The sequence below is a fragment of the Perca flavescens genome, chromosome 14 (genome assembly GCF_004354835.1).
Source record: "Perca flavescens isolate YP-PL-M2 chromosome 14, PFLA_1.0, whole genome shotgun sequence".
Classification (NCBI taxonomy): Eukaryota; Metazoa; Chordata; class Actinopteri; order Perciformes; family Percidae; genus Perca; species Perca flavescens.
The window spans coordinates 16,419,508-16,441,650 of NC_041344.1; positions in this window are offsets into that span (position 1 = coordinate 16,419,508).

Below are 22,143 nucleotides of genomic sequence, written 5' to 3' on the forward strand. Positions count from 1 at the left end.
GTACAGAAATATATTTTTATGATGAAATTATTTGTAAAATGTATGAATCTATTATGTAAATTTTCAATGCAATGTAAGATTAAAAAAGGCTAATTGCTTTTGTAAAAAACAAAGTCTCCTTTGTTTCCTTTGCTGTCTTTTATACTTCAGATGACTTTCTGTAAATGATAGTGTAACCACTTTAACTGATTTATAACAAGAAACCAAAAACCTTAACATAAACATATTGTGATTTATGAGGAATGTACACCACAGTGTTGTGTTCAGATTATGTAAACATATTAAGCCTTGTAATGTGGAATTTAAAAGTTGTGACTGGAAATATAGTTTCAAAGTCAGGGAGGGCCTCGAAGGGGAAATACTGCAGCCACAAAGTGTACAGAAATTGATATAAATACAGTGTAGCTATCTCACCTTGAGATGAACTCTCTAAACTGCTTATATTCATTCACAGTAAAAGTCCTTATCACTGGAATGCAACGCAACATTATTTTTTTTCTAGTGCACCTGTGACTGCTGGTCTTACGTTCTGCAACAGAAGTAGGTAATAGAAAAAACAAAATGCAGTTATTACAAGAGATATTACAAACCTTGAGATGTTTAAAGCTTGGAAGTGCATGCCTGCATTTTTTTTCCAGCATTCATAGTGCAAACCCATCAATGAATGAATGATGCTTACCGGTATCCACATTGTATATGTATAGAAATAATCAAATTGGACTGGTGATACTGTAAGACTCAAACAGAGCAGGGCGACCTTTACAACTACCCACAATCCCTGAACATTTAGTTTAAGCAGGCACTGTCATTACACTGGGGAATGAGACGGGAAAGCTTATTCGGATGAAGCAATTTGAATATATCAGCTAAATTGATGTCACAGGCGACTAGAAGAGAACAGCTACCAATAATCTGCTGACCCACCAGCTATTGGTTTTAGATGGCAATGAAAAAGCAGTATTTCAGATTAACTGATACTTAGAATTGAATGCCTTGCTTAAATCTCAAGCAATCTCCTACTGTGCTTGGTTGCCACAAATAATGGATTGCAATTTCTCGCTTTTTGCTCGCAGGTTTCTCTATAGAGCTCCCTCTACAGCTTCGGAATAGATATTTGGCAGCTCCTATGTTTACTTGTGTCTGAGTCCTCGCTCGGTCAGTCTGCCGTTTCCTCTTTCTCTGTTCCTCCGACAATGCTTTCCTAGCTTTCTGTTTTTTTACCGTCTCAGCCATGACGATAGTGTGAAAAACTCAATTTCTTGAATGGGCGTACGTATGCAGTGCCGTGAAGCAATTTGTTACATCGATACTTCCTGATGCTGAGGCCGGCGGCTCGCCGGCCGAAAGTTGCAAGGGTGGTTTTTCCGCTCACAGGCGCTAGGGGGAAGTGAGACGACCACCATTCAACCCGGAAAAAAAGTCATATAACCATTCCAATGACTCCGAAGCTGTTCAGGTAAGGTAAATTAAACTAAAGAAAACGGCATAGTTCCCCTTTAAAATGTACCTAATGTGGCACATCACATGTGTTCACAAAACACATACAGTAGACCAAACAGCAAAATGTTGCTTTAACAGAGTCCTAAATTACCTTTACTGACGTCTGTTGGTGACGAGTAGGAATTGCATCAACACTGACTGAACTTTTCTTCTGCTACAGTATGCAAGTCCCTTGAACAGTCATATCCCCTCCTGCCTCCATGAGTGATGACTGCCCTGTAATGGACACAGTTTCACAATCTGGAGGAGGGTGATTTTACCGTTCAATTGTGACACCTGTTAAAGAGGTACAGTATGATAAATCACAAAATGACTGTCCAACCTAAATGTAGGCCCACAATAATTTCCAAAATATAAGCCTTCCATGACCTACATTGGCCTATATTTTCAGAAAAAACAAGCTCAGGAGATTTTAAAATCTAGAATTACTATTGACCAATTGTGTTTTTATGTGATTGCTATGTCATCACAATGCTTTTTTTAAATGTTTTATTTCATGCTGTGCAATTTGGAACATTATCTCCAAATCCTGCATTGTAAAGATTTGTACAATGTTTTCTTACTGACCTAGAAAACAGCTCTGAGAAGGTTGCTGAGAAAAAAGATCTCGCCACGTCCATTTAGTAGCTGTTCCTTTTGATTATATCACATGATCTTCATCAACATGGGCAAAAGCCCTGAAAGTGCTCAGAAAAAAATGGCAATTTGAACACCTATGACTTATTGACCACTAGGCAAACTGCATCTGCAGATGAAGGTCATGTGATATGATAGAAATTTGACCTTGTGGTGATTTGCTGTTGTTGCTGTTTCTTATTAGGTCAATGTCAGCGAAAATGTGTCACATTGCTTACTCATTTACATGTAGCACTAAGGCAGAATGAATATTAAGACTGATTCCCAACCAGGGTACTTTTACCCCAGGGGGGACTTTTGCTATTGCCACGGTACCGTTAAAAGATTGTGGAGCAGCTAAAAAAATTCAAAAATAAAAATTATAATTTGATTACTATATCAGCTGTAACACTTGAACACTAAATGTTGCAGTTAGCTAAGAGTGCTTGTGTAACTAGTTAGCAAGCAAGCACAGAAGTGTAATTAGGTATTTAGCTAAAGTAATGGCCAAACAGTTGAAATAGTTAGCTAAAAGTATTGCATAAGCAGCTGAAAGGGTTAGCTAAAAGTAGACCTTCTGACTTAACAGTTAAATGGTTGAAACATTTATGAATCTAAATATTGACAGTTCAAATAGTATGAAAAATGCACAATATCCACTTTTATATAATGAATAGTGTTATACGTTTGGACGGGGCACGTGAGTACATCTGACAGGGCTGTGGGGGTACATTAGAACAAAAAAGGTTGGGAACCATTGTATTAAGTGGAAAAGCACAAACTGGCCAACTGTCAGGTTACTCTCCTTCGTAAAGCAACTTAAAATTGGTCTGTCCCCCAGTCACTTTAAGGCTTTGTTAAATCACTTCTATGTATCTTCTTGTTTCTGTTTTACCTGTTAACTTAACTTATTATTTTTTTTCTGTTGTAATTTAAATAGCATTGTAATTTTTAATTGTAATTATTATTTGAATATCATTTGCTGAAATGCATGCTGTGTACTCAGTCCCAATTGAAAATGAGGGTCTCCGTCAAAGGGCCCCGAGTTTTAAATAAAGGTTTGAAATTAAATTAAATGCAACTACGTCATAAGGGCGACTTGTACGTTCTCCTTTCCTCGTGAGAGCCAAAAGGCTGCTGGCGATGTGGCGTCAGATTTGACTGCAACCGTGGATTACCCTACCATTTATTTTGGTCTGAATGGGCCATAGAATGACAGTTGTTATCTATACTTCGACGTGGATATGGAGCTCTTTCTCTTGTGGACTTTGTCGTCAAAATGGTGAGTCACTTTTGACATTTTTATTTTGCTGCTGTTGATGGCTCAAATTGTTGGCAGGTTTTGTGGTAAAACGCTTCCAAGTTCTTTCACTGTTCCATCTAAGTTATGCTAAGTTAGCTGCACACTGTTGCTACAAATAGCTTTTTTATAAGTCTATGTTAATGTATTAATCGTACTAATTAGTTTGAGAGTTTGAAATACTTATCTGTCATGATCTCACTCTTATTGCAGACCGTTGTAACTTTACTGGAGTGAAGTTTAATGTACAGGGTCTACTACGTGTGTATTTTCATTATTGGTCAGTAATGATATTTACCACAATAGTAGAGATTCTTGAATTCGACATTTGGTGTGCTATGCTTTTTGCCTTATATTGTATTTTCCGTTCATGGCCACTAGATGGCACCAGATGACCTCTGTAACTCTGAGCACTTGTGCCTGCAGGGTGCATGTGTTGTCAAGGCAAGGCAAGGCAAGGCAGCTTTATTTGTATAGCACATTTCAGCAACAAGGCAATTCAAAGTGTTTTACATGAAACATTGAAAACAGTTAGAAAACAATTAAACAATTTCAAAGCATTAAAACAATTAACAACAATTTAAGATCATTAAAAGACAAGAATAAAATGTACAGTGCAGTATAAGAATTTTAAAGAAAGAGCAGTTAAAAATAGGTTATTTAAAGAAAGGCAACATTAAAAAGATATGTCTTCAGCCTGGATTTAAAAGAACTGAGAGTTGCAGCGGACCTGCAGTTTTCTGGGAGTTTGTTCCAGATATGTGGAGCATAAAAACTGAACGCTGCTTCCCCCTGTTTAGTTCTGACTCTGGGGACAACAAGTAGACCTGTCCCAGACGACCTGAGAGGTCTGGGTGGGTCATAGTGTAGTAGCAGATCAGAAATGTATTTTGGCCCTAAACCATTTAGTGATTTGTAAACCAGCAAAAGTATTTTAAAATCAATTCTTAGAGGCACTGGAAGCCAGTGTAAAGACTTCAGTACTGGAGTGATGTGATCCACTTTCTTGGTTTTAGTGAGGACTCGAGCAGCAGCGTTCTGAATCAGCTGCAGTTGTCTGATTGATTTTTTTTAGGGAGATTTGTAAAGACACCGTTCCAGTAGTCAAGTCTACTGAAGATAAAAGCATGGACAAGTTTTTCCAAATCCTGCTGAGACATAAGTCCTTTAACCCTTGATATATTTTTAAGGTGATAATAGGCTGATTTTGTAATTGTCTTAATGTGACTTTTAAAATTCAGGTCTGAGTCCATGACTACACCAAGATTTCTGGCTTTGTCTGTTGTTTTTAACATTGTCATTTGAAGCTGAGTGCTGACCTTTAATTGTTGTTTTTAACATTGTCATTTGAAGCTGAGTGCTGACCTTTAATCGTTCCTCTTTTGCTCCAAAAACAACCACCTCAGTTTTTTCTTCATTTAATTTAAGAAAGTTATGACACATCCAGTCAATTTGTTCAATGCACATATTCAGTTGTTGTATTGAGCTATAATTCCCTGGCGATAAGGTTATGTAAATTTGTGTGTCATCCGCATAACTATGGTAACTTATTTTGTTGTTTTCCATAATCTGAGCCAGTGGAAGCATGTAGATGTTGAACAGAAGAGGCCCCAGAACTGAGCCTTGGGGAACTCCGCATGTCATATTTGTATGCTCAGATGTATAATTACCTATAGACACAAAGTAGTCCGTATTCTTTAAATAGGATTCAAACCACTTTAGTACTGAACCAGAAAGACCAACCCAGTTTTCCAATCGGTCAAGTAATATGTTGTGGTCGACTGTATCAAATGCAGCACTGAGATCAAGTAATACTAAGACTGAAATTTTGCCACTATCTTTGTTAGGTTAGCATGATATCTTACATTAATCGATTTGAGATGATGTAGAATACAGTTTAGTTTAGACCTAGTCAATTTGTAACGAAAAGCTTTTCACTAAAGGCAACAGGAAATGTATCCGATGAACCAAAGAAAACATGACCTGGAATTGGAACACGTTACGGTGTTCTTATTTCGTTTTTGATGATTCAGTTTTCAGTAACTAATTGGGGGTTCGGTTTTTGCCAGAGCCTGGATTAAGATCAATACTTTTCATCTCTCTGTTCAACTGGGGCAATCTGGCCTGTTTTCTACTATCTGCTTTAGATATGTGAGTCTTTATTTTTAAATCAAGATGATTAGAAACCTCTTTGAAGAAAGTTAAGTGGAAAAATAGAAGAATCTTGGTATTACTTGCAGTGTTTGATGTGAGCTATTGCCCTTGATTTTCTTTGGCCTTACTGCACTGTATGTGATCAGCAGATGGAGAGAGATGACCTGTAAAACTGTGTACTTGGCTAGGATAGCCATCAATATGTAGTTTTATACTAGCAGCACTTTGAGGTATAATGTGTGTACATTTAAAACATTTGGATCAGGTAATCCCATTCATGAAGATTTATCTGATATTATTTTCTCATTTTAGATTTAGGTCAGTGCATACTTTGCTGAACACATTTTAGAGTCCATAATCTCGGTGTTGGGCTTGCATTGGCCATGTGAGATCAGTAGATGGCGCCAGCAAACCTCTGAACTGCTTTGCCTGTGTTGGCATCATGCATCTTTAAAAATGTTATTGTTGGTGTTCCAGTCACCAAAAGTTTGTCTTTGAGATGTTGGTTGGATTGTAAATATGGTCATTATCCAAATCAGTACTATTCTTTTCTTTATTCAGAATGCCCAAATGAATAAATAACTGAATGACTTCACAAACAAGCAAACATCACATTAAGACTTAAGTATTGTATAGGATGGGAAAACAATAACTCTTGCAAGGGATAAGCCAAATATGTCAGATGTTTACAATTAGGCTTTTTCTAAAATGTGAACATCAAAGTTATACATATGAAAGAAAGGGGATACAGTTTTATTATAGGTTTTATTATTTTATTTTATTGTTTGTATCATGTGAAGCACTTTGTGACTCTGTCTGTGAAAGGTGCCTATTATTATTATTATTATTATTATTATTATTATTATTATTATTGATTCAATATTTTTTTCAATCAAAGTAAAGGGTTAGAGGGATGGCGTAGATATTCCTGCGTTAGTAAAACATCCCTGTTAAATATGAATGCTGTTTCTCCAGAATAGAAAACCAGTAAAAAACAACGTATGGCCCAATGTGGCATTCTTTGGTATGATTGGTGCATTTGCGTTGGATTTGTATTGGCCATATGTCGTCAGTAGATGGAGCTTGATGACCTTTTGATACTAAATACTCTGATACTAACTACCGATTCCTGTACCGGAGTAGAAAGCATAAAACATCACCAATAGTATTGCTGAACTTTAGTGCGTGCCTTTTTAGATGAGGCACACATTATTTATTTCTCACTCAGGGGTAATGATGAGAGAGAAGACAACAACAATGAGCCAAATTTATGAAGTTATTTAAATGAATTGGCTCCTTTCTTGTAAGAATTTTAATTTTGTCTGCAAATGTGGGTCAAAATAGAATTTACACAGGAACTTTGGTTTGGTTAATCAGTGTCTGTTACACAGTTACAATTTTAATTCAGTATCACCTTGCTTAAAACCTTTTATGATTCTGCCCTCTCTGGTGGTGGCAGCGAGGGTACAAAGAAGAACATTTGTTAGTCAAACTGGGACAAGCTGAGGCTGCAGGCTCCGTGGGAAAGGATAATGATGTGGTGGAGCTCCTCGAGAAGTCCTTTCGTGTATGAAGCCCTTGTGTAGCCATGTGAGTATAGAGGAGAGCGTGTCGAGAGGGTAATTGCAACAAAGACAAAGACAGCGACCATAATTTGTCCCCACTGCTACACTAATGAAGAGAAAAGATGCTTAGGTATCAGGTTAACCGTTTTAAAGGATGCGGATGATAGCCTATTCTATTTAGGATAAAGCTGTTTTTTTGTTTTTGTTTTTTTTAACATTTTGAAAAAGAAAATCTATACAGATATCAGTAATTATTGGAAAGAAATGCAATTTTTAGAAAAGTAAAGATTTTAAGACAAAGTATTTTAAAATGCATCACTTGAACCTTCTATCTCTTGCAGTTCCTCTGTGTGTATGCCTAATATATGAAACATACATTCAAACATAAAAAAAAATATGACTGTGAAACCCGTTTTCTTTTTTCACTGCTTGCATTGCCTCCCTTCCAACCGTTGAAGGAGTCTCTGTGCTGTCTTTGTCTAATGTTCCTGTATCTTCTCTTGCAGTATCCTGGAATCTCAGCTTTCCTCTTTGTGCTTTCTTTCTCCCAGAGACTGTAGTGTAGTGTACAGCTTCAATAGTACCAGAATAAATAACTATACGCACGCACGCGCACACACACACACCAATCAAATCATTGTGACTTCCCAATGAGAAAAGTATATGGTTTATATGCTGTCAAACAATTACAATATTTAATTGCAATTAATCGCATTAATGTCATAGTTAAATCGCAATTAATCGCACATTTTTATCTATTCTAAATGTCCCTTGTTTTCTTTTTGTCCCATTATTTCTTTTTTTCTCATTTTAATGCTCTTAACATGGAAAAGTGGATCGGCTTGCTTGTGCTTTTGTTGCCTGGCTTTGACGAGGGGGCGGAGAATTTGCATCAGTTGTGTGCCTGGCCATCAAGTGGTATTTCAGACTGGACGTGCTGCGATGATCACTTCACAACGACAAAACACACAGATCACTTTGGTCTTAAAAGCAAACTTTCCATTCAGAATCTTATTGGCATCCATTTCGGCGTCTCGCGCTCGCCATCCACTCGGAGCGTAATGTCAGCCTACTACTCTTTGGCCAGCTCGCAAGCCCAAACAAGTGTGTGCAGAGTGCCTGTTGTTTTGTTTCCGGTCTAGCTAGACCTGGTGTGGTGTTGTAGTTTTCTAACGTTACTAGTTGTTGCAACAGCATGTGAAAAAAACTACAAAGTTTGCTAGGCCAAAATGAACGTTAATCTCGCGATTAAAAAATGTATAAATAGGTTTGCGTTAACGCCGTTAATAACGTGTGTGTGTATATATATAAAAAAAAACTTTAAGTTTTTGTGCTAAATCACTTTAAAGCTGTGCAACTGTGACAGAGAGCTTTCCCAGATTTCTCCAGCTTTCGGTCTTCGACTGCTCTCAAATCAATCTGGGATTAGGCTTGATTACGCGGCTATCCCTTTGGGATGCTTTATTTCAATGAATTAGTCGAGTGAATGAACAGAACTGCAACAGAACGTTATTTTGTACCAGCCACATAAATTATGCATAGTCTGTGGATATCAACCAACCTTGATCATCTTTTTTTATGGTTTGAATTCAGAGTGAGAAAAATTGTTAATTGCCAGCCTTGTCACATTTAATCTTGGCTGTGTTTGATGTACAATAGGGTCTATATGTTGGTTATTTATTTAGGTGGTGATGGAAATGCTGTGCATGATGAAACCAAGACCTAGATAAAATGTTTGTGTGGTGTTTTTTAGGTTTTGCACTACATGGTTATTGCTAGAATAATGCCAAGATGAGAGATTTCCGTTGATTGCACAGAAACCAGTGCATTTTGTAATGTATAAATAATGTGTCTGTGCAGCATATATACAGATCCTATAGTGTTATGTAGTGTATGAATTTTTTTTTTTTCTTCACATTCTATTTCTATGCCACAGCATGTTTAAAGCTTGTGTGATGTTTCAGTGGTGTAAGATTAAGAAATAATTGGGCAGCAGAGCACAGCACCTTTTTCAATCATGTGCACTTTCGGTTGAATTTGAGGGGCTTCATTGTGAGTAATAAGCAGCGTTAATGTGTTCTAATTGAAGCTGACCACGCAGATAGTGTTTGCGACAGTAAGAAAGGTGTAACTGTAGCTTCAAAGCTGGATAGTTAATAGCTGAGGACAGACATTTTTCCCAGATGGAAATAATTTCACTCAGGACATAATTAAATTCATACGCATTTTTGAGTCATTGTTAAAAGCATATGAATGTTCAAATATGATTGACATAGGTGCATACTCTGTGATCAGCAAATCCAGTGAATCCCAGGGCTTGATTTAAAAATGCAAATTGCATGCAACAATTTGCATATGGCAGTATTTAAAACCAGTGTCCTCGCCTAAAGAGGGTTTTCGTAGTAGACAAAGAGAGGGATTATGGGTGGACACCCACCCGTGTTTTGATCGCAGCACCATTGGGCATGTCAGATTTCTGTAAACAACGGGCTAATCAAGAGGCTTGTTGGTGCATTTAGTCAAACCGTTCCTTGAATTACTGTGACTAAATGTAAATTAACATCTGGTTTCAGAGGCTTTTGCACAAAATATAAGACTAATCTTCTTTGCCCTTGAAATGAGAAAAATCAAGGATATGAGAAACTACTATTGTGTTTTGATGCTAAACCTAATTGTCTTTTAATATGTACGTTTTGGATGGATAGATAGATAGATAGATAGATAGATAGATAGATAGATAGATAGATACTTCTCATCAACAGAGGTAAAGTTAAGTGCTCAACCTACAGTGGTTGCTGTGACCAATCGATTAGTATGACATGCTTAGCCATGTCCTGCAGCGAGGGACTACACTGTTAGATTAAATGCTGGCTAGATCCTCATCAGGAAAAAAAAAATCAATGGTTGTTGTTAAGGGCGAACAGTGTCCGAGGGGGGATGGAGGATTGTAGAGTCACTTTACATGGTGTGTCCTGGGTTGTTTGCACTCTGGCGCCTGCTTGTATTGACCTGGATAGGAAGCCTGGGTAAGGAGGAGGAGAAAGAGAATTTGTCACCGTAGTTCTTCTTCACTCCCAAGTCACCGTTCACTTGGGAGGGACTGAGAAGTTTTCGATGTTCAATATTTTTAAGTCCTGGATCTTCGCAATCCTACCTACAGCACCTTTTTAAATAAGCGAAAACTCTAATTGCGCAAATGATATTTATAAATTATTTTTTGCAATTACTGCATCATACCAATACAATTCTGCATGTCTTTAAACTAATTTTCAAATTTTTTTTATGTCAGCACATTCACATTTAATATTAGAACTTAACAAAAGCTATTTGCAATGGAAGCAGCTTACTTTATATATTTAACCCACAAATCATTCCCCTCTAAAAAAACGAGCTTTCATTCGCGTTTACTGCATAATCGTAGTTCACTGGTATAAATACATACAGTGTGCTGCATGCTGTGCACAGCTGAACATCAGACACATGGGCACACATGATCAGATTTCTCAGTATTTTGGGGAACTCATTAGACCATTTAGATTTTTTATTTACTTTGTTGCACATTTATGAAAAAAAAGGATGCAATTTCCTCATTTAAACAATGAAGAGCAGTGGATCCACTTAGTTGTACTTTCTTTTCATGAAGAAGGAAATCAAGTTTAAACTCCTGCTGCCTTAAAACACAGAGTTTGGGCTCCATTTTAATATATGTATGTATGTGTAAGACACAAGAATCTTATAATCTACTTCCGCTTGCTTTGGGACTTATTCAACAGTGTCTTTATGTTCCAGATGTTGAATGGCAGATGGATGGTAGCAGACAGTTACAGGGCATTCACAATGCAAATTTTGCAATGCAAGTCCCGCAAACCTCACAAAGCTACACTACACTCTAAATCTCACAAACACAGTTTATATTAGTCTAAGAAGCTCAGTTAGGAATTGTTAGAGGGCAGCAACTGAAAGAGACCAATCAGTAAACAGTATGGAGTGATTTGCGTCATGAATTTTGACTTGGAGATAAATTTAGGGTTGGGCATCGTTTTGATTTTAACAATTCTGATTTCAATTCCGAGTTGAAATGGGTTCCTTGCTTATTTCACAGATAACTGGAACATGTTATTTTGATTCATTGGTGATTTACACTTTTACTGGGCTTTTTCAACGTAAAATAAAGCCACACTTTGGAGCGCCGCTTACTGTGCTCCGTGGCTGTAACGCAACAAGCACCGGGAAGTACGGTGGCCGCCACAGAAACCAAAATTTGTGCATGTTAAAGGTTTACTTCACCGCTTTAGCATTAAGCTTTGTATCAGTAGAAACACGGTAGTATTTTTGAATGACCGTGCTTCCCTCTCTCATGTGCCCCTGAGACGAGAGATCTCTGTATTGTGGGTCTGGAAAAAATCTTCCGATGACGGAAAACGACGATTTTTGCGTCATCGGAAGATTTTTTTTTTTAGACTACAGCCAGTAGTAGGAGCTACTTCCGCATGTTTTCAACCCGCCCGTAGGGGGTTGAACTGTCGTCTTTAAACAAAGGTTGCCGACGCAAAATGAGTGTCAGCCATCTTGAAGCTTTGCTAACAGGGAGGTCCGTCTTTTCAGCAGAAAACTTTTACAACAATTACATGCATTCAAACTACCACAGATGTGTACCACCGGGATACATTGGTACAGATCGGAGAATATGTAGGACACTTTATTACAGACGGAATACTCGACACACTACGCGAGCTTCTCCTGCTATGGAGACCCGTCACCTGATGTCGCTAGCCAGGGAAAGGGACCTCGACAGCGGTGTGCAGGAGTGGAAAGCAGCTAGGTGGAAAGCTAACGCTAGCCGGCCACGTGTTCCATCAATCCTGCTTGCAGGTGTCCGCTCATTAGACAACAAACTGGACTACATCCAACTTCAACGAAACTCCCGACGCGAGTTCAGAGACTGCTGTGTTTTTGTTGTTGTGGAAACATGGCTGAACAACCGAGTGTACCGGACTATCTAGCTACCAGGCCTGCTGCTCCGTCGCCGGGTAAGGCTAGTGGAGGTGGGCTGTGTTAACACGGACTGGTGCAGAAATGGGGTGATTTGTATCCAACTAACTGCTAACTGCTGGTGTAGTTTGTGACTGTTAAATGCCGACCATTCTACATTACACACGTACATTTACGGCTTTGTTTATACTCTGTGTTTACAGCCCACCAAGCGCTAATACTAGTATGCGTTAGCTGAACTTTACGGAGCCTATAGTGTGCGTGCACTAAATGTAGCCTGTTTCTTATGTCGTTTTTATATAATGTCGTTTTTATATATTTTAAATGTGTAACACCACTTAAGCCACGGTGAAACGTTGTTTCGTGTATATGGTTGAAATGACAACACACTTGAGTTGAGTTGAATGCTGCCTCACTGTCTGTCTGTCTGTCTGTCTGTCTGTCTGTAAACAATAGGCGTGGCTTGGGAGTGGACTCTAAAGCAGCAAAGCAAGTGCATTCTGGGATTTGGTGTTTTTCATCGATATGAGCCAAAAACACATTTTCTGGCTTATCTGGGCCTAGAAAGCACCAATTTCTACAAAGATTTTACATTTCTACTACATAAGTAGTAGAGATATATTAGTCTGAAATATCCCTTTTTAAATTTGGGATTGATGATTAGATTTGAAAGGATTCCACACGATTCCAATAAAGAAAAGATTCATTCACGTCATTTTTTTTTAAAACAATTCCAAGGTGGACCCGGTTCTTGATGCCCAATCCTAGATGAGTCCCAGTCCAGTGTAATTCATCCAGCCAGGTGCAGAGAGGGTTCATGTTGACATCTCGAGCACGCATTAATCATTTTTATTTGGTCAGAAGCTGATCCAATCATCTGCAGTGTAGTTTTGGTTTACCACCATTAACACCCCTAATGCAAGTAAATGCCTGTTGAGTCTTACCAGACCACACTGAGCACAGTGACATTTACGGTCTGGCATGTGTGATATTGTGGGATAGTCTCCCGCAGCTACAGTGTTTTGAACACATAAGTCATGTGTAGTTGCTGTTCGGTACTGCCTGTCATAATGTTGTGTCATTTCAGCAAGTAGACACAGCTAGCTGGGAAGCACTAATTAGGTAGTATTACAACAAAATAAATGCAAAAAAAGCAAAGGTATATCTTCGTAGCTAACTGCCTGTAGCCCAACTGTGAATGGAGCTGATCCTCCGTCATTGCTTTGAACATGTTTATTCCCATCATCGTCTATTAAAAAACAATGTAGGAGAATTTGGGAGAAAAAATAATGTTTAATGGGTGTATTAACTTTTTTGACTGTTGCATTTGCCGGCCAGAAAAAAAAAATAAAGTTAGAACTTCTGGAGGTGGTGTGACCTATAGTAAAATCTGACCTATGGTGCAAAAGTGAACAAGAAAGTAGACATTAGAATTCCCTCAGGTGCCCCAAAGCTACTCTGCAGCATGTCTAACACACTGTATAAGGAGTGTTTTTTTTGTTTTATTTTTTTAAACCATTAATGCAGTGTTGAGTATAATTGCCGAAGCTTCCTGGCCAGACTCAAACAGGAGATGCTGCAACCATATGGTCAACGTCCTTAGTTTGAGTTTTTAACATTAATGTAGAAAATTCATTTTACAATAAAGTTTAAGCCAAACTGTATAATTGTATATAATATCAGTTAAACAAATTTTGTCAAAATATGTCCCGTTAAAAAACAGTTTATTTTGACGTAAAATCTTGATTTGCATTGCAATTCAAGTGCATAATACTGAAATACTGAACATCTCCATGTATACAGTACATTGTGAAACCCCCATGGAACAGGACTGACTACCACCTGTGTGAATGTGTCTGTGCTAGGTAAAGCCCTGTGATACATGTTGTTGTTGGCCACACAGCTGAGCTATTTACACACTGTGACGTAACAACAAAAAACCCTTGCTCGCGTGCACCGAAATCATGGCGGACGTTCATCTTCCATGACCGCAGAAACTGGCATATATTAGGGAAGTTTTGTCTCTAAAGTTTATAACTATTTCTAGCGGAAAATGGATACTACAGTTGCGCTTTCTGTCTTCAGTGAAAGCATACAACCGTTAGTTTGTTAGTTAGTACCTATTTTTTTGTATACAGTATGGTTACCTAGCAACCGAGGCTTGAAGAAACGGAAGAAACAAAGTGGTAAACAGTTGTTCAACTTCCTGAAGGAACTGCTAGGTGAGTGGTTAGTACGCTTACCTTTGGTATGGGGGTTTGGAGTTTGATTCCCCTGTGTGGTGATCTTATTTTTTTAAAATTTTGATTGGATAATTTGCATGCAATTGCGCAAGTTTTTTTTTTTTTTGCAGGGTGGTAGGGGAAGACTCATGAATATGCCTGCTCTGGTTGGGTTGGTTAGGTTTAGGCAAGAAGAGTGGGATTGGTTATGGTTAGGGTAAGAATGTCAGGGCGATAATATTCCAAAAAGGTGTAATACATGAGTAGTATGGATAACTGTGTGTAAATATATGCCAAGGTACTGTAAATGCACAGGGGTGCAAATAGCATACATTGATATTTGTACCAGACAGGGAATTAATAGAACACATTGCTGTGTGCACCACCGGTACTACTAATAGCATTCATTTCTAATTGCACCAGGGTACGAATAGCACTTCTAATTGCACCAGGGTACAAATGGCATACTGCTAATTGTACCAGGGGTGCAAATAGCCTCACCCTATTTTAAATGAGGTTCATATTATAGTTTACTTTTTTTTTTGGGGTCTTTTTAACAGACAAACAGACGCATAACAGAACCAAACTACCCAGTTGAAGGTATACAGTCCCTCTTTTCATAAACCCTTAAAGCATTCTAATAAAATAATTTATTTGTGAATAATACCCTCTACTATAGGTCTACTTTCAGGCAACCACACACTTTAATATGTACAAAAAAATAATGAAAAAATTGGCTCATCATGATATCTCACAATCTATTATTCTCCTCCCTACTGTGAACAGCTCACACCCCCTCGACTCCATGACTCTCGAGGACAAAGAGGGAATGACTTCACTGTTTTGCTGGTTCTTGTCTTGTTTCTGAGGCAACAAGGAGATTACTACTGTACTGCAACAAGAGCCCTAGGTGCTGCTGGTGATGCCAGATAATTATGCATAAACAAACAAACCTCCAGAAAAGGTGTGGTGCCAAGGCTCTCAGGCCATATCATATGGTAGAAGTGAACCAATAAGAACACAAAATAACCTTTCTGCATAATTAGAATTTTTAATTAGCGTTTCCCTTATTTTTTTTCTTTTAAAAATACAATTTTGGTTGAAGGTTGTTTGCAGAAGTTAAAGGCACCATTCTCCTTTTTATTATAGTTACAGATAAATTAACAGTCCTAAACAATCCTAAATTAGGCGTCCGGTGTCTATACAAGATAACGTAACAGATACTGTCTACGTTTTTAAAACTATATTATAAATGTATTACATTATGTCTCCAAATGAATGAATACTGTAAACCCGGTTACCTTTTTATAATTATTGAAGTATAGAGGGCTGTAGGTTGTTTTTGTCTTTCTAAAAGCTTGTAGATTAATTGAACTTGTTTTGTCGATTAACTGTTTATATTAGCCTACAACTTCATTAATTATGACATATATTTTAAAAATAAATACATTATCGTAGTATGTGAGAAAAGTGCTTGGGATAATAAGAATGCTATTTTCTTTAGAATTGTTTAAAAGAGTACCCATAGTGATAAGAGCTCCTTAGGGCTGATGTTTTAAGCCATCAAACAATCCTGTCTGTGGGTATATATGTCTTATCACTATGGATATATATATATATATATATATATATATATATATACACACACACACACACACACACACACACATTTTTTAATTTTCTGCTTGATTTAATTGAATCTCCTGCAAACAATTTGTCATTTGCCTTTTTCATGTTTTTACTGGCAATTAATGTCTCACAGTATGCAAAGAGCGTTTAAACCTGCAAAATCTGCTGCGAAGTGCTTGTTAACAAGTGATTTATGAGTCTGGCTTATTACTGTGAGATTTCATTGATTTTTAAAAATTGCCCACCCCTGGTTATTGTGTGCTTTTCACAGTAGAAGTCAGGAGGTTGGTCAAAACTGATTTACTTAATCTTTAATGAGTTTTGTTATAAATCTCAGCAGTCACAAACGCGTAGACAGGCTCTGTAGTGTAGGACAGAGGAAGATGCAGTTACACATCCATACTAACAGACAGCAGAGAGTTTTGAAACCCCCAGAGAAAACCTTAAAATCATCTTCCTCTTCTCAGTACCCAGTAGTTTGTACCCTTCAATTTCCCTCGCTGACTTCATGCTTGCCTTGTCCAGAAGAACTCTTCCCCTTCATCGTAGTGTGGGGGATCTCCAGAAAAACCAAACGATAGGTGGAGGAGGACCCGCTGGGGTGTGGGATTGCTTGTAGAGAAGCACCCGAGCGCTCGTCTGCAGGATTTGTTTGACTCAGGTAATTGAAAGTGTTTTAAACTATTATAGCAACTGGAGGGCTTGTTTAAATGTCAAGCTGCCAGTCAAGCGGGTGGGCCAAAAGCCCGAGCCCGTCAAGGCCTGTCAGTCAATGGAAACGAGAAGTGTCGGCTTAATGGATTTCTCCACATCGCTCCTTCTACGCACCCAGCAGAGCTAGGAGGGAGGGGGAGGGAAAAAAAATAAAAATCAATGCATTGTCATGTGTGAGTGTGTGAGCCATCAAACGACCAGGTGGATTGGAACTGTATTTTCCTCGTATCTGTGTGTGTGTGTGTGTGTGTGTGTGTGTGTGTGTGTGTGTGTGTGTGTGTGTGTGTGTGTGTGTGTGTGTGTGTGTGTGTGTGTGTGTGTGTGTGTGTGTGTGTGTGTGTGTGTGTGTGTGTGTGTGTGTGTGTGTGTGTGTCCCAAGAGGAGCAGGCTTTCTGGGATAGACAGACGTTCTCTGCTTGTCTCCAGGGGCTTTTGTTGTGATTTGAGGTGTAAGAGGGGTCACATCACCCTACAAAACAAGTTTTCTTTTCATCCCGTATTCTCTCCACAGGTTAAAAACAAAAGAAAGAAATCTGCCTTTTTGACTGTGAATTTGTTCTGTGGTTTTCACAGACTCTGTACACTTATCAGCCAGACAGACACTGCTCACTATTAGCCTACAGGCCTAGTGAATCAGACACTTTTGTAAGTAAATATGGTTATACATATATGAGCTAAAATCAATCAATCAAATCGACTGACCAAAAATCAGTTAAAAAATAACTATTTTGATAAATAATAACACACACAAACACACTATTTACAGCTGAAATACTTGACATTCCTCTGGTTTCAGCTAGGGATGCAATATCTTTGACTTTTGCAAGACATTTGAAAACTTCAACTTTGGCTCTGGAATGGACATTTTTCACAGTTTTCTGATATTTTATAGACCAAATAATTAAGCAAGAAAACAATTGGCAGAATAATAGGGCTGAAACAATTTCTCCAGTAACACGAAGAATTGGATTACTAAAAATCCACGATGCTAAATTCTTTGCCTCAAAGCTTTGTTTAATCAATGTAACTAACGTTGTACCGCTCACTGTGTTTCCGCACGGATTATTATTACTGTCGCACGGGACACTTCTGTGGACACAACACTGACAGTGCAGATTACGAATGAAGGAAGAGAGCAAAAATAATGAGGGGCTAAGAGAAGAGACGGGCAAGAGAAAACAACAGAAAGTTTAGGATAATTTTAAGCTGCAAAATAACGAAAACTCTGTACAGTGTGTCTATTGTAAAATCCAACAAGCTTACCACAATTGCAGGGCGTCAATGCTACACCATCTCAGTAAAAAAAAAGAGAAATCCGTCTACTCCTCCATTCCACGGAAATAACCCGACACAAGGTAACATTAACGTCTGCTCCTCTCGTCCACCGTGCTGTTTTACACAACTACAGCATGCTACTCTGCAAAGAGCGATGTTTTACCAGCAAGCTAAAACAAAAAGCTGTTGGTTTGTAGTCCGTTTATTAGTTTTCTACGAATCTTGATATTTGAACAAATTCTTGTAAATTCAGCTGCTGCTGAAGACAAACCGGCCCTTAATCCTAAATCCTCATGGCTACTTAATATGCACGTGAATGACGTCATCGGACCATGCCTGTGACGTCTGCATTCTTCATTCTTTCTCCTCACTCTGTATTAGCCTTCTGAAAATGTGTCCCCCAGAACAGTGTGGTTAAATAGCCCTGCGGTAAACTTTGTACCGTCACATTTACCTAGGCGTATTGGACAGCACTTTTGCATATCCAGTGTAAAGAGCCAGAGGCATGAAGGGGAGGGGGGCAAAAAAGATTTACATTTGGGCCACCAAAAATGTACTTTTGCCAACACAATAAGGGGCTTGGTGGCCCGTGCAGCCAGTGCTTAAAAATATTAGCATCTATCCCTGTTATTGTATGCAGTATAGGAAATAAAAATGTTATTTTCTAAAAAGGTAACCTCTCTATTGCTGTTTACTATAAAGCCAAAGTATTTATTATCAAAATAATCAATGGAATAATTGGTAGAATACTCGATTACTAAAATAATTGATAGCTGCAGCCCTACAGAATAATCAAATTGTTAGATGTAGCTCTATTGATACTTTGACTATAGATACTAATGACAAATACAATGTTCCTAAAGATATTCAGTTTGCAATGATAGAAAGCAGAGAAAAACAGCAAATCCTTACAGTTAAGAAGCTGGAACCAATAACCTTTTGTGGCATATTTGCTTGATAAAGAACTCAAATGATTAATTGATGTAAAAAAATTTGGTTGAATTGACTTCCTGTTTATCGCCTAATTGTTTCATCTCTATTTATGTATGTTTATGTGAACAAACTTTCTTTTCTTTTAATCACAAAGGACCACGTAGAAGACAGCTTTTCTGCTGTTTGGAGATAGCATTTGTGTGATGTTTGATGTCAACGTGTCACAAAATATTGCCGCTTTAATGACATTATTAATAGAGGCCATTTCTGCCTGACGCTGCATTAAATGACTTTACTCATTAGTAGCAGTGATATGTGTTACTAACTGCAGGAATATTTGATGAGAACCTCAGGCAAGCAGACTAAAAGATCCCCCATTTAAGTTTGGATTTGGTCTTTAACGGTGTAATTTCCCAAACTTGCGGTCTAATCTAAACTGGTCTGTGAACAGACGAAAGTTGTTGTCTGATGGATGTCTTTCCAGTCTTGCAAGGCTTGCCACAAGGTACAGACACAACAGGAGTAAAGCATTCACACACAGCCACCTTGCACACAACGCCCCCAGCTCGTGAGTGCCTCAGATGTATTTATTTTATCATTTTCTAGTCTTGGTCGCAGCAAAAGGCTGTCGTGGCACGTACCTTCGCTTCATCTCAATACCACCTTGTGTGATTTATAGCCAGCAGATCCGGCTCCAGCGCCATCATTTTTAACCGCCCCGTCTTTTATCTCCACCAAATGATCGTATTAACCACAGCCAAACACTAACCGCCAAAGACTAACACAAGGCAGAAGGAGATGTCTGTGTTGAGCTAAACCAGACTACCCTCTGAAAGGCATCAAATCATTTCACCATGTTGAGAGCGAAAAGTGGTAATTACTTGTAATTGGGGCTTCAAATATTTCTCGCGCTCGTCCCTCTTTTGCTAAATTGGATGATTTCCTTTTTTTTCTGCAGGGATGATAGATACCTCAGAACCTATTGAGGGGGGGGGGGGGGCAAAATTGAAAACAGTTTTGTTCCATTTGAAATGTATTGTTAATGTGCTTCCCTTTCACATGCTTTCACACACACTCTCCTTTACTGCCTCTAAGCCTTGATATATTTGAAAGAGTCGTTACTATGCTGTTACATTTTCTTTTTATGTGTGACTGCTCTCTGTGGTATATGTAGCTCATCTTTTATGTATGGTTGTGTGTGTGAAAACAGACACGCATCTCTTTCCTGTTGGTTTGTATCCATCTCTGAAAAGCCAAAAAACACTACATAGTCGGTGTTTCCATAAGCATCCCCCAAAAGGATGGTTATGAGCTATAACATGGCTGAACATTTGCAAAGTTGAGTGTACAAAGCTTTGTGCTCTGTGTGAATGGTTTTTATGTTCATACTTGTGTAGATCAGTTGGCAACTTGGTTCAAATTCTGTCCTTGCAGTGTTTTTATGTTTCAGTCAAAATCAGTTCTTTTGTTGCTCTTCCTAAGCTGTAGCTAACTTTTTTTTTAATTATTATTGATTCATCTTCATTTTTTTTTGATTAGTTGGAATGTTAGAAAATGGTGAAGAATTCCTGTCGCCCAAAATTACGTCTATAAAATCGCTTGATTTGTCCAACTGACAGTCTAAAACCCCTTCTCTCTAACTTTTGACATTTGAGTAGAACTAAACTAAATGTATATATACTAAAATAATCGCTGCTTAAGAAGAGAATCACTAAAACTTGATGAAACGAGACTGTGCCAACATGTTGTATTAGCTGTAACATGTACCAATGATCCCAGTTCTGTCTGAGCGATGCAGAACCTGGCCAGCAGAATTTTTTAATCATAGTAAGTCAAACAACTTATTATAACACACAAACAGATGGTTCGGAATTTGCATTGCATGAAATGTACATACACTTTTGTAATTACTCTGAATGTGTAGATGATCAACTTATTTAACTTGAATTTGAGTGGGAAATTGCTATTTTCCCAAAAAAATAGGACACAAATAATTGCTTTATTGCTCATCTTCCTGTGTAAAAAGACAAGGAAATTAGTAAAAAAATAAAAGTGGGGGGGAGAAAAGGAATGTGTGGCAAACTAACAGCAAAGAAGACAGCCAAAGATTTGATATAGTGCTGGAGGAGTTTTGCCTTCTTGTCTCACTGAATCTGAATCTAGTAGTGGTGTCTCAGCAATATTTTAATCGTGCTCATGGAGTTGCTGTTATTACATGTGTGTTCCTCTGTTTCACACACACACACACGCGCACACACGCACACACGCGCGCGCGCATATTAACATACACATGGAGAGGAATTGTGAACAGCTGACCTTGTGTAACGTTTTTAGATTATAGAGCTGCAGCTCGAGGCAGACAGTGTTCTGCACTGGTGTGAAACTAATAGTAAAGAACACAGAGGTTCTACGCTGAGTAATCCAATTTGACCTTGTCTATGAGAAGACGGTTCATTGAAGAACATTCTTCTAAGTACGGCTCTGGCATAACCTCTCATGACCCACTTTTTAAGGGTCTCAGCTCAGGGAGAACAAAATACCAAAAAAACTCAACTTTATAAAATCTTTCTGAATGTAGCACTAACACATTTATCTCATTTAATATTGGATGATGTCATGATTAAAAAAAGTTAAAAGAAATGTTGAAAACCGCAAAGAGAAACTCCCCTTTAGAGGAAATGGGAATAGCTCTGTATATTTGATACACCGTATGGCTTTGTGGACATCCTCGCCTCTCACTCTCCATATGCTCAGTCTCACTTTTTCCTCACACTGTACAACCGTGTGAGGCTGAAAGTAAAGAGCTCACTGTGTCCTGCCAGCAGTGGAGACATCAAAAGTGGCTATTTGGCAGAAGTTGGGGGGCCTGAGCACATAGGATTGCAGCAGGAATAACACAGGGTGAGATGTTATTATTACAAGGCTGATTTAGGACTATTATGGAGAAGCTCTGTGGGTTTTTTTAGTGCAATCCACCCTGAAGCACACATGTAAAGCACACATCACTTACATATTGACCTCACTGGCGCTTAGAAAATACACATAACAACATAGCATATGTTGTTGTCTTAGATTCCCAGTATGCAGGAAATACTGCAACACACACACACTTGAAGGGAGATAGATTTGTACACTCAGAAGGGAGGGGTGTGAGGTTGTCTGACGGCAAGTAAATCACATGTGACAGAACCCAAACTCAGCCGAGGTGTGTCTCTTGACACAGTGTGATGGGGCATGCCCTAAT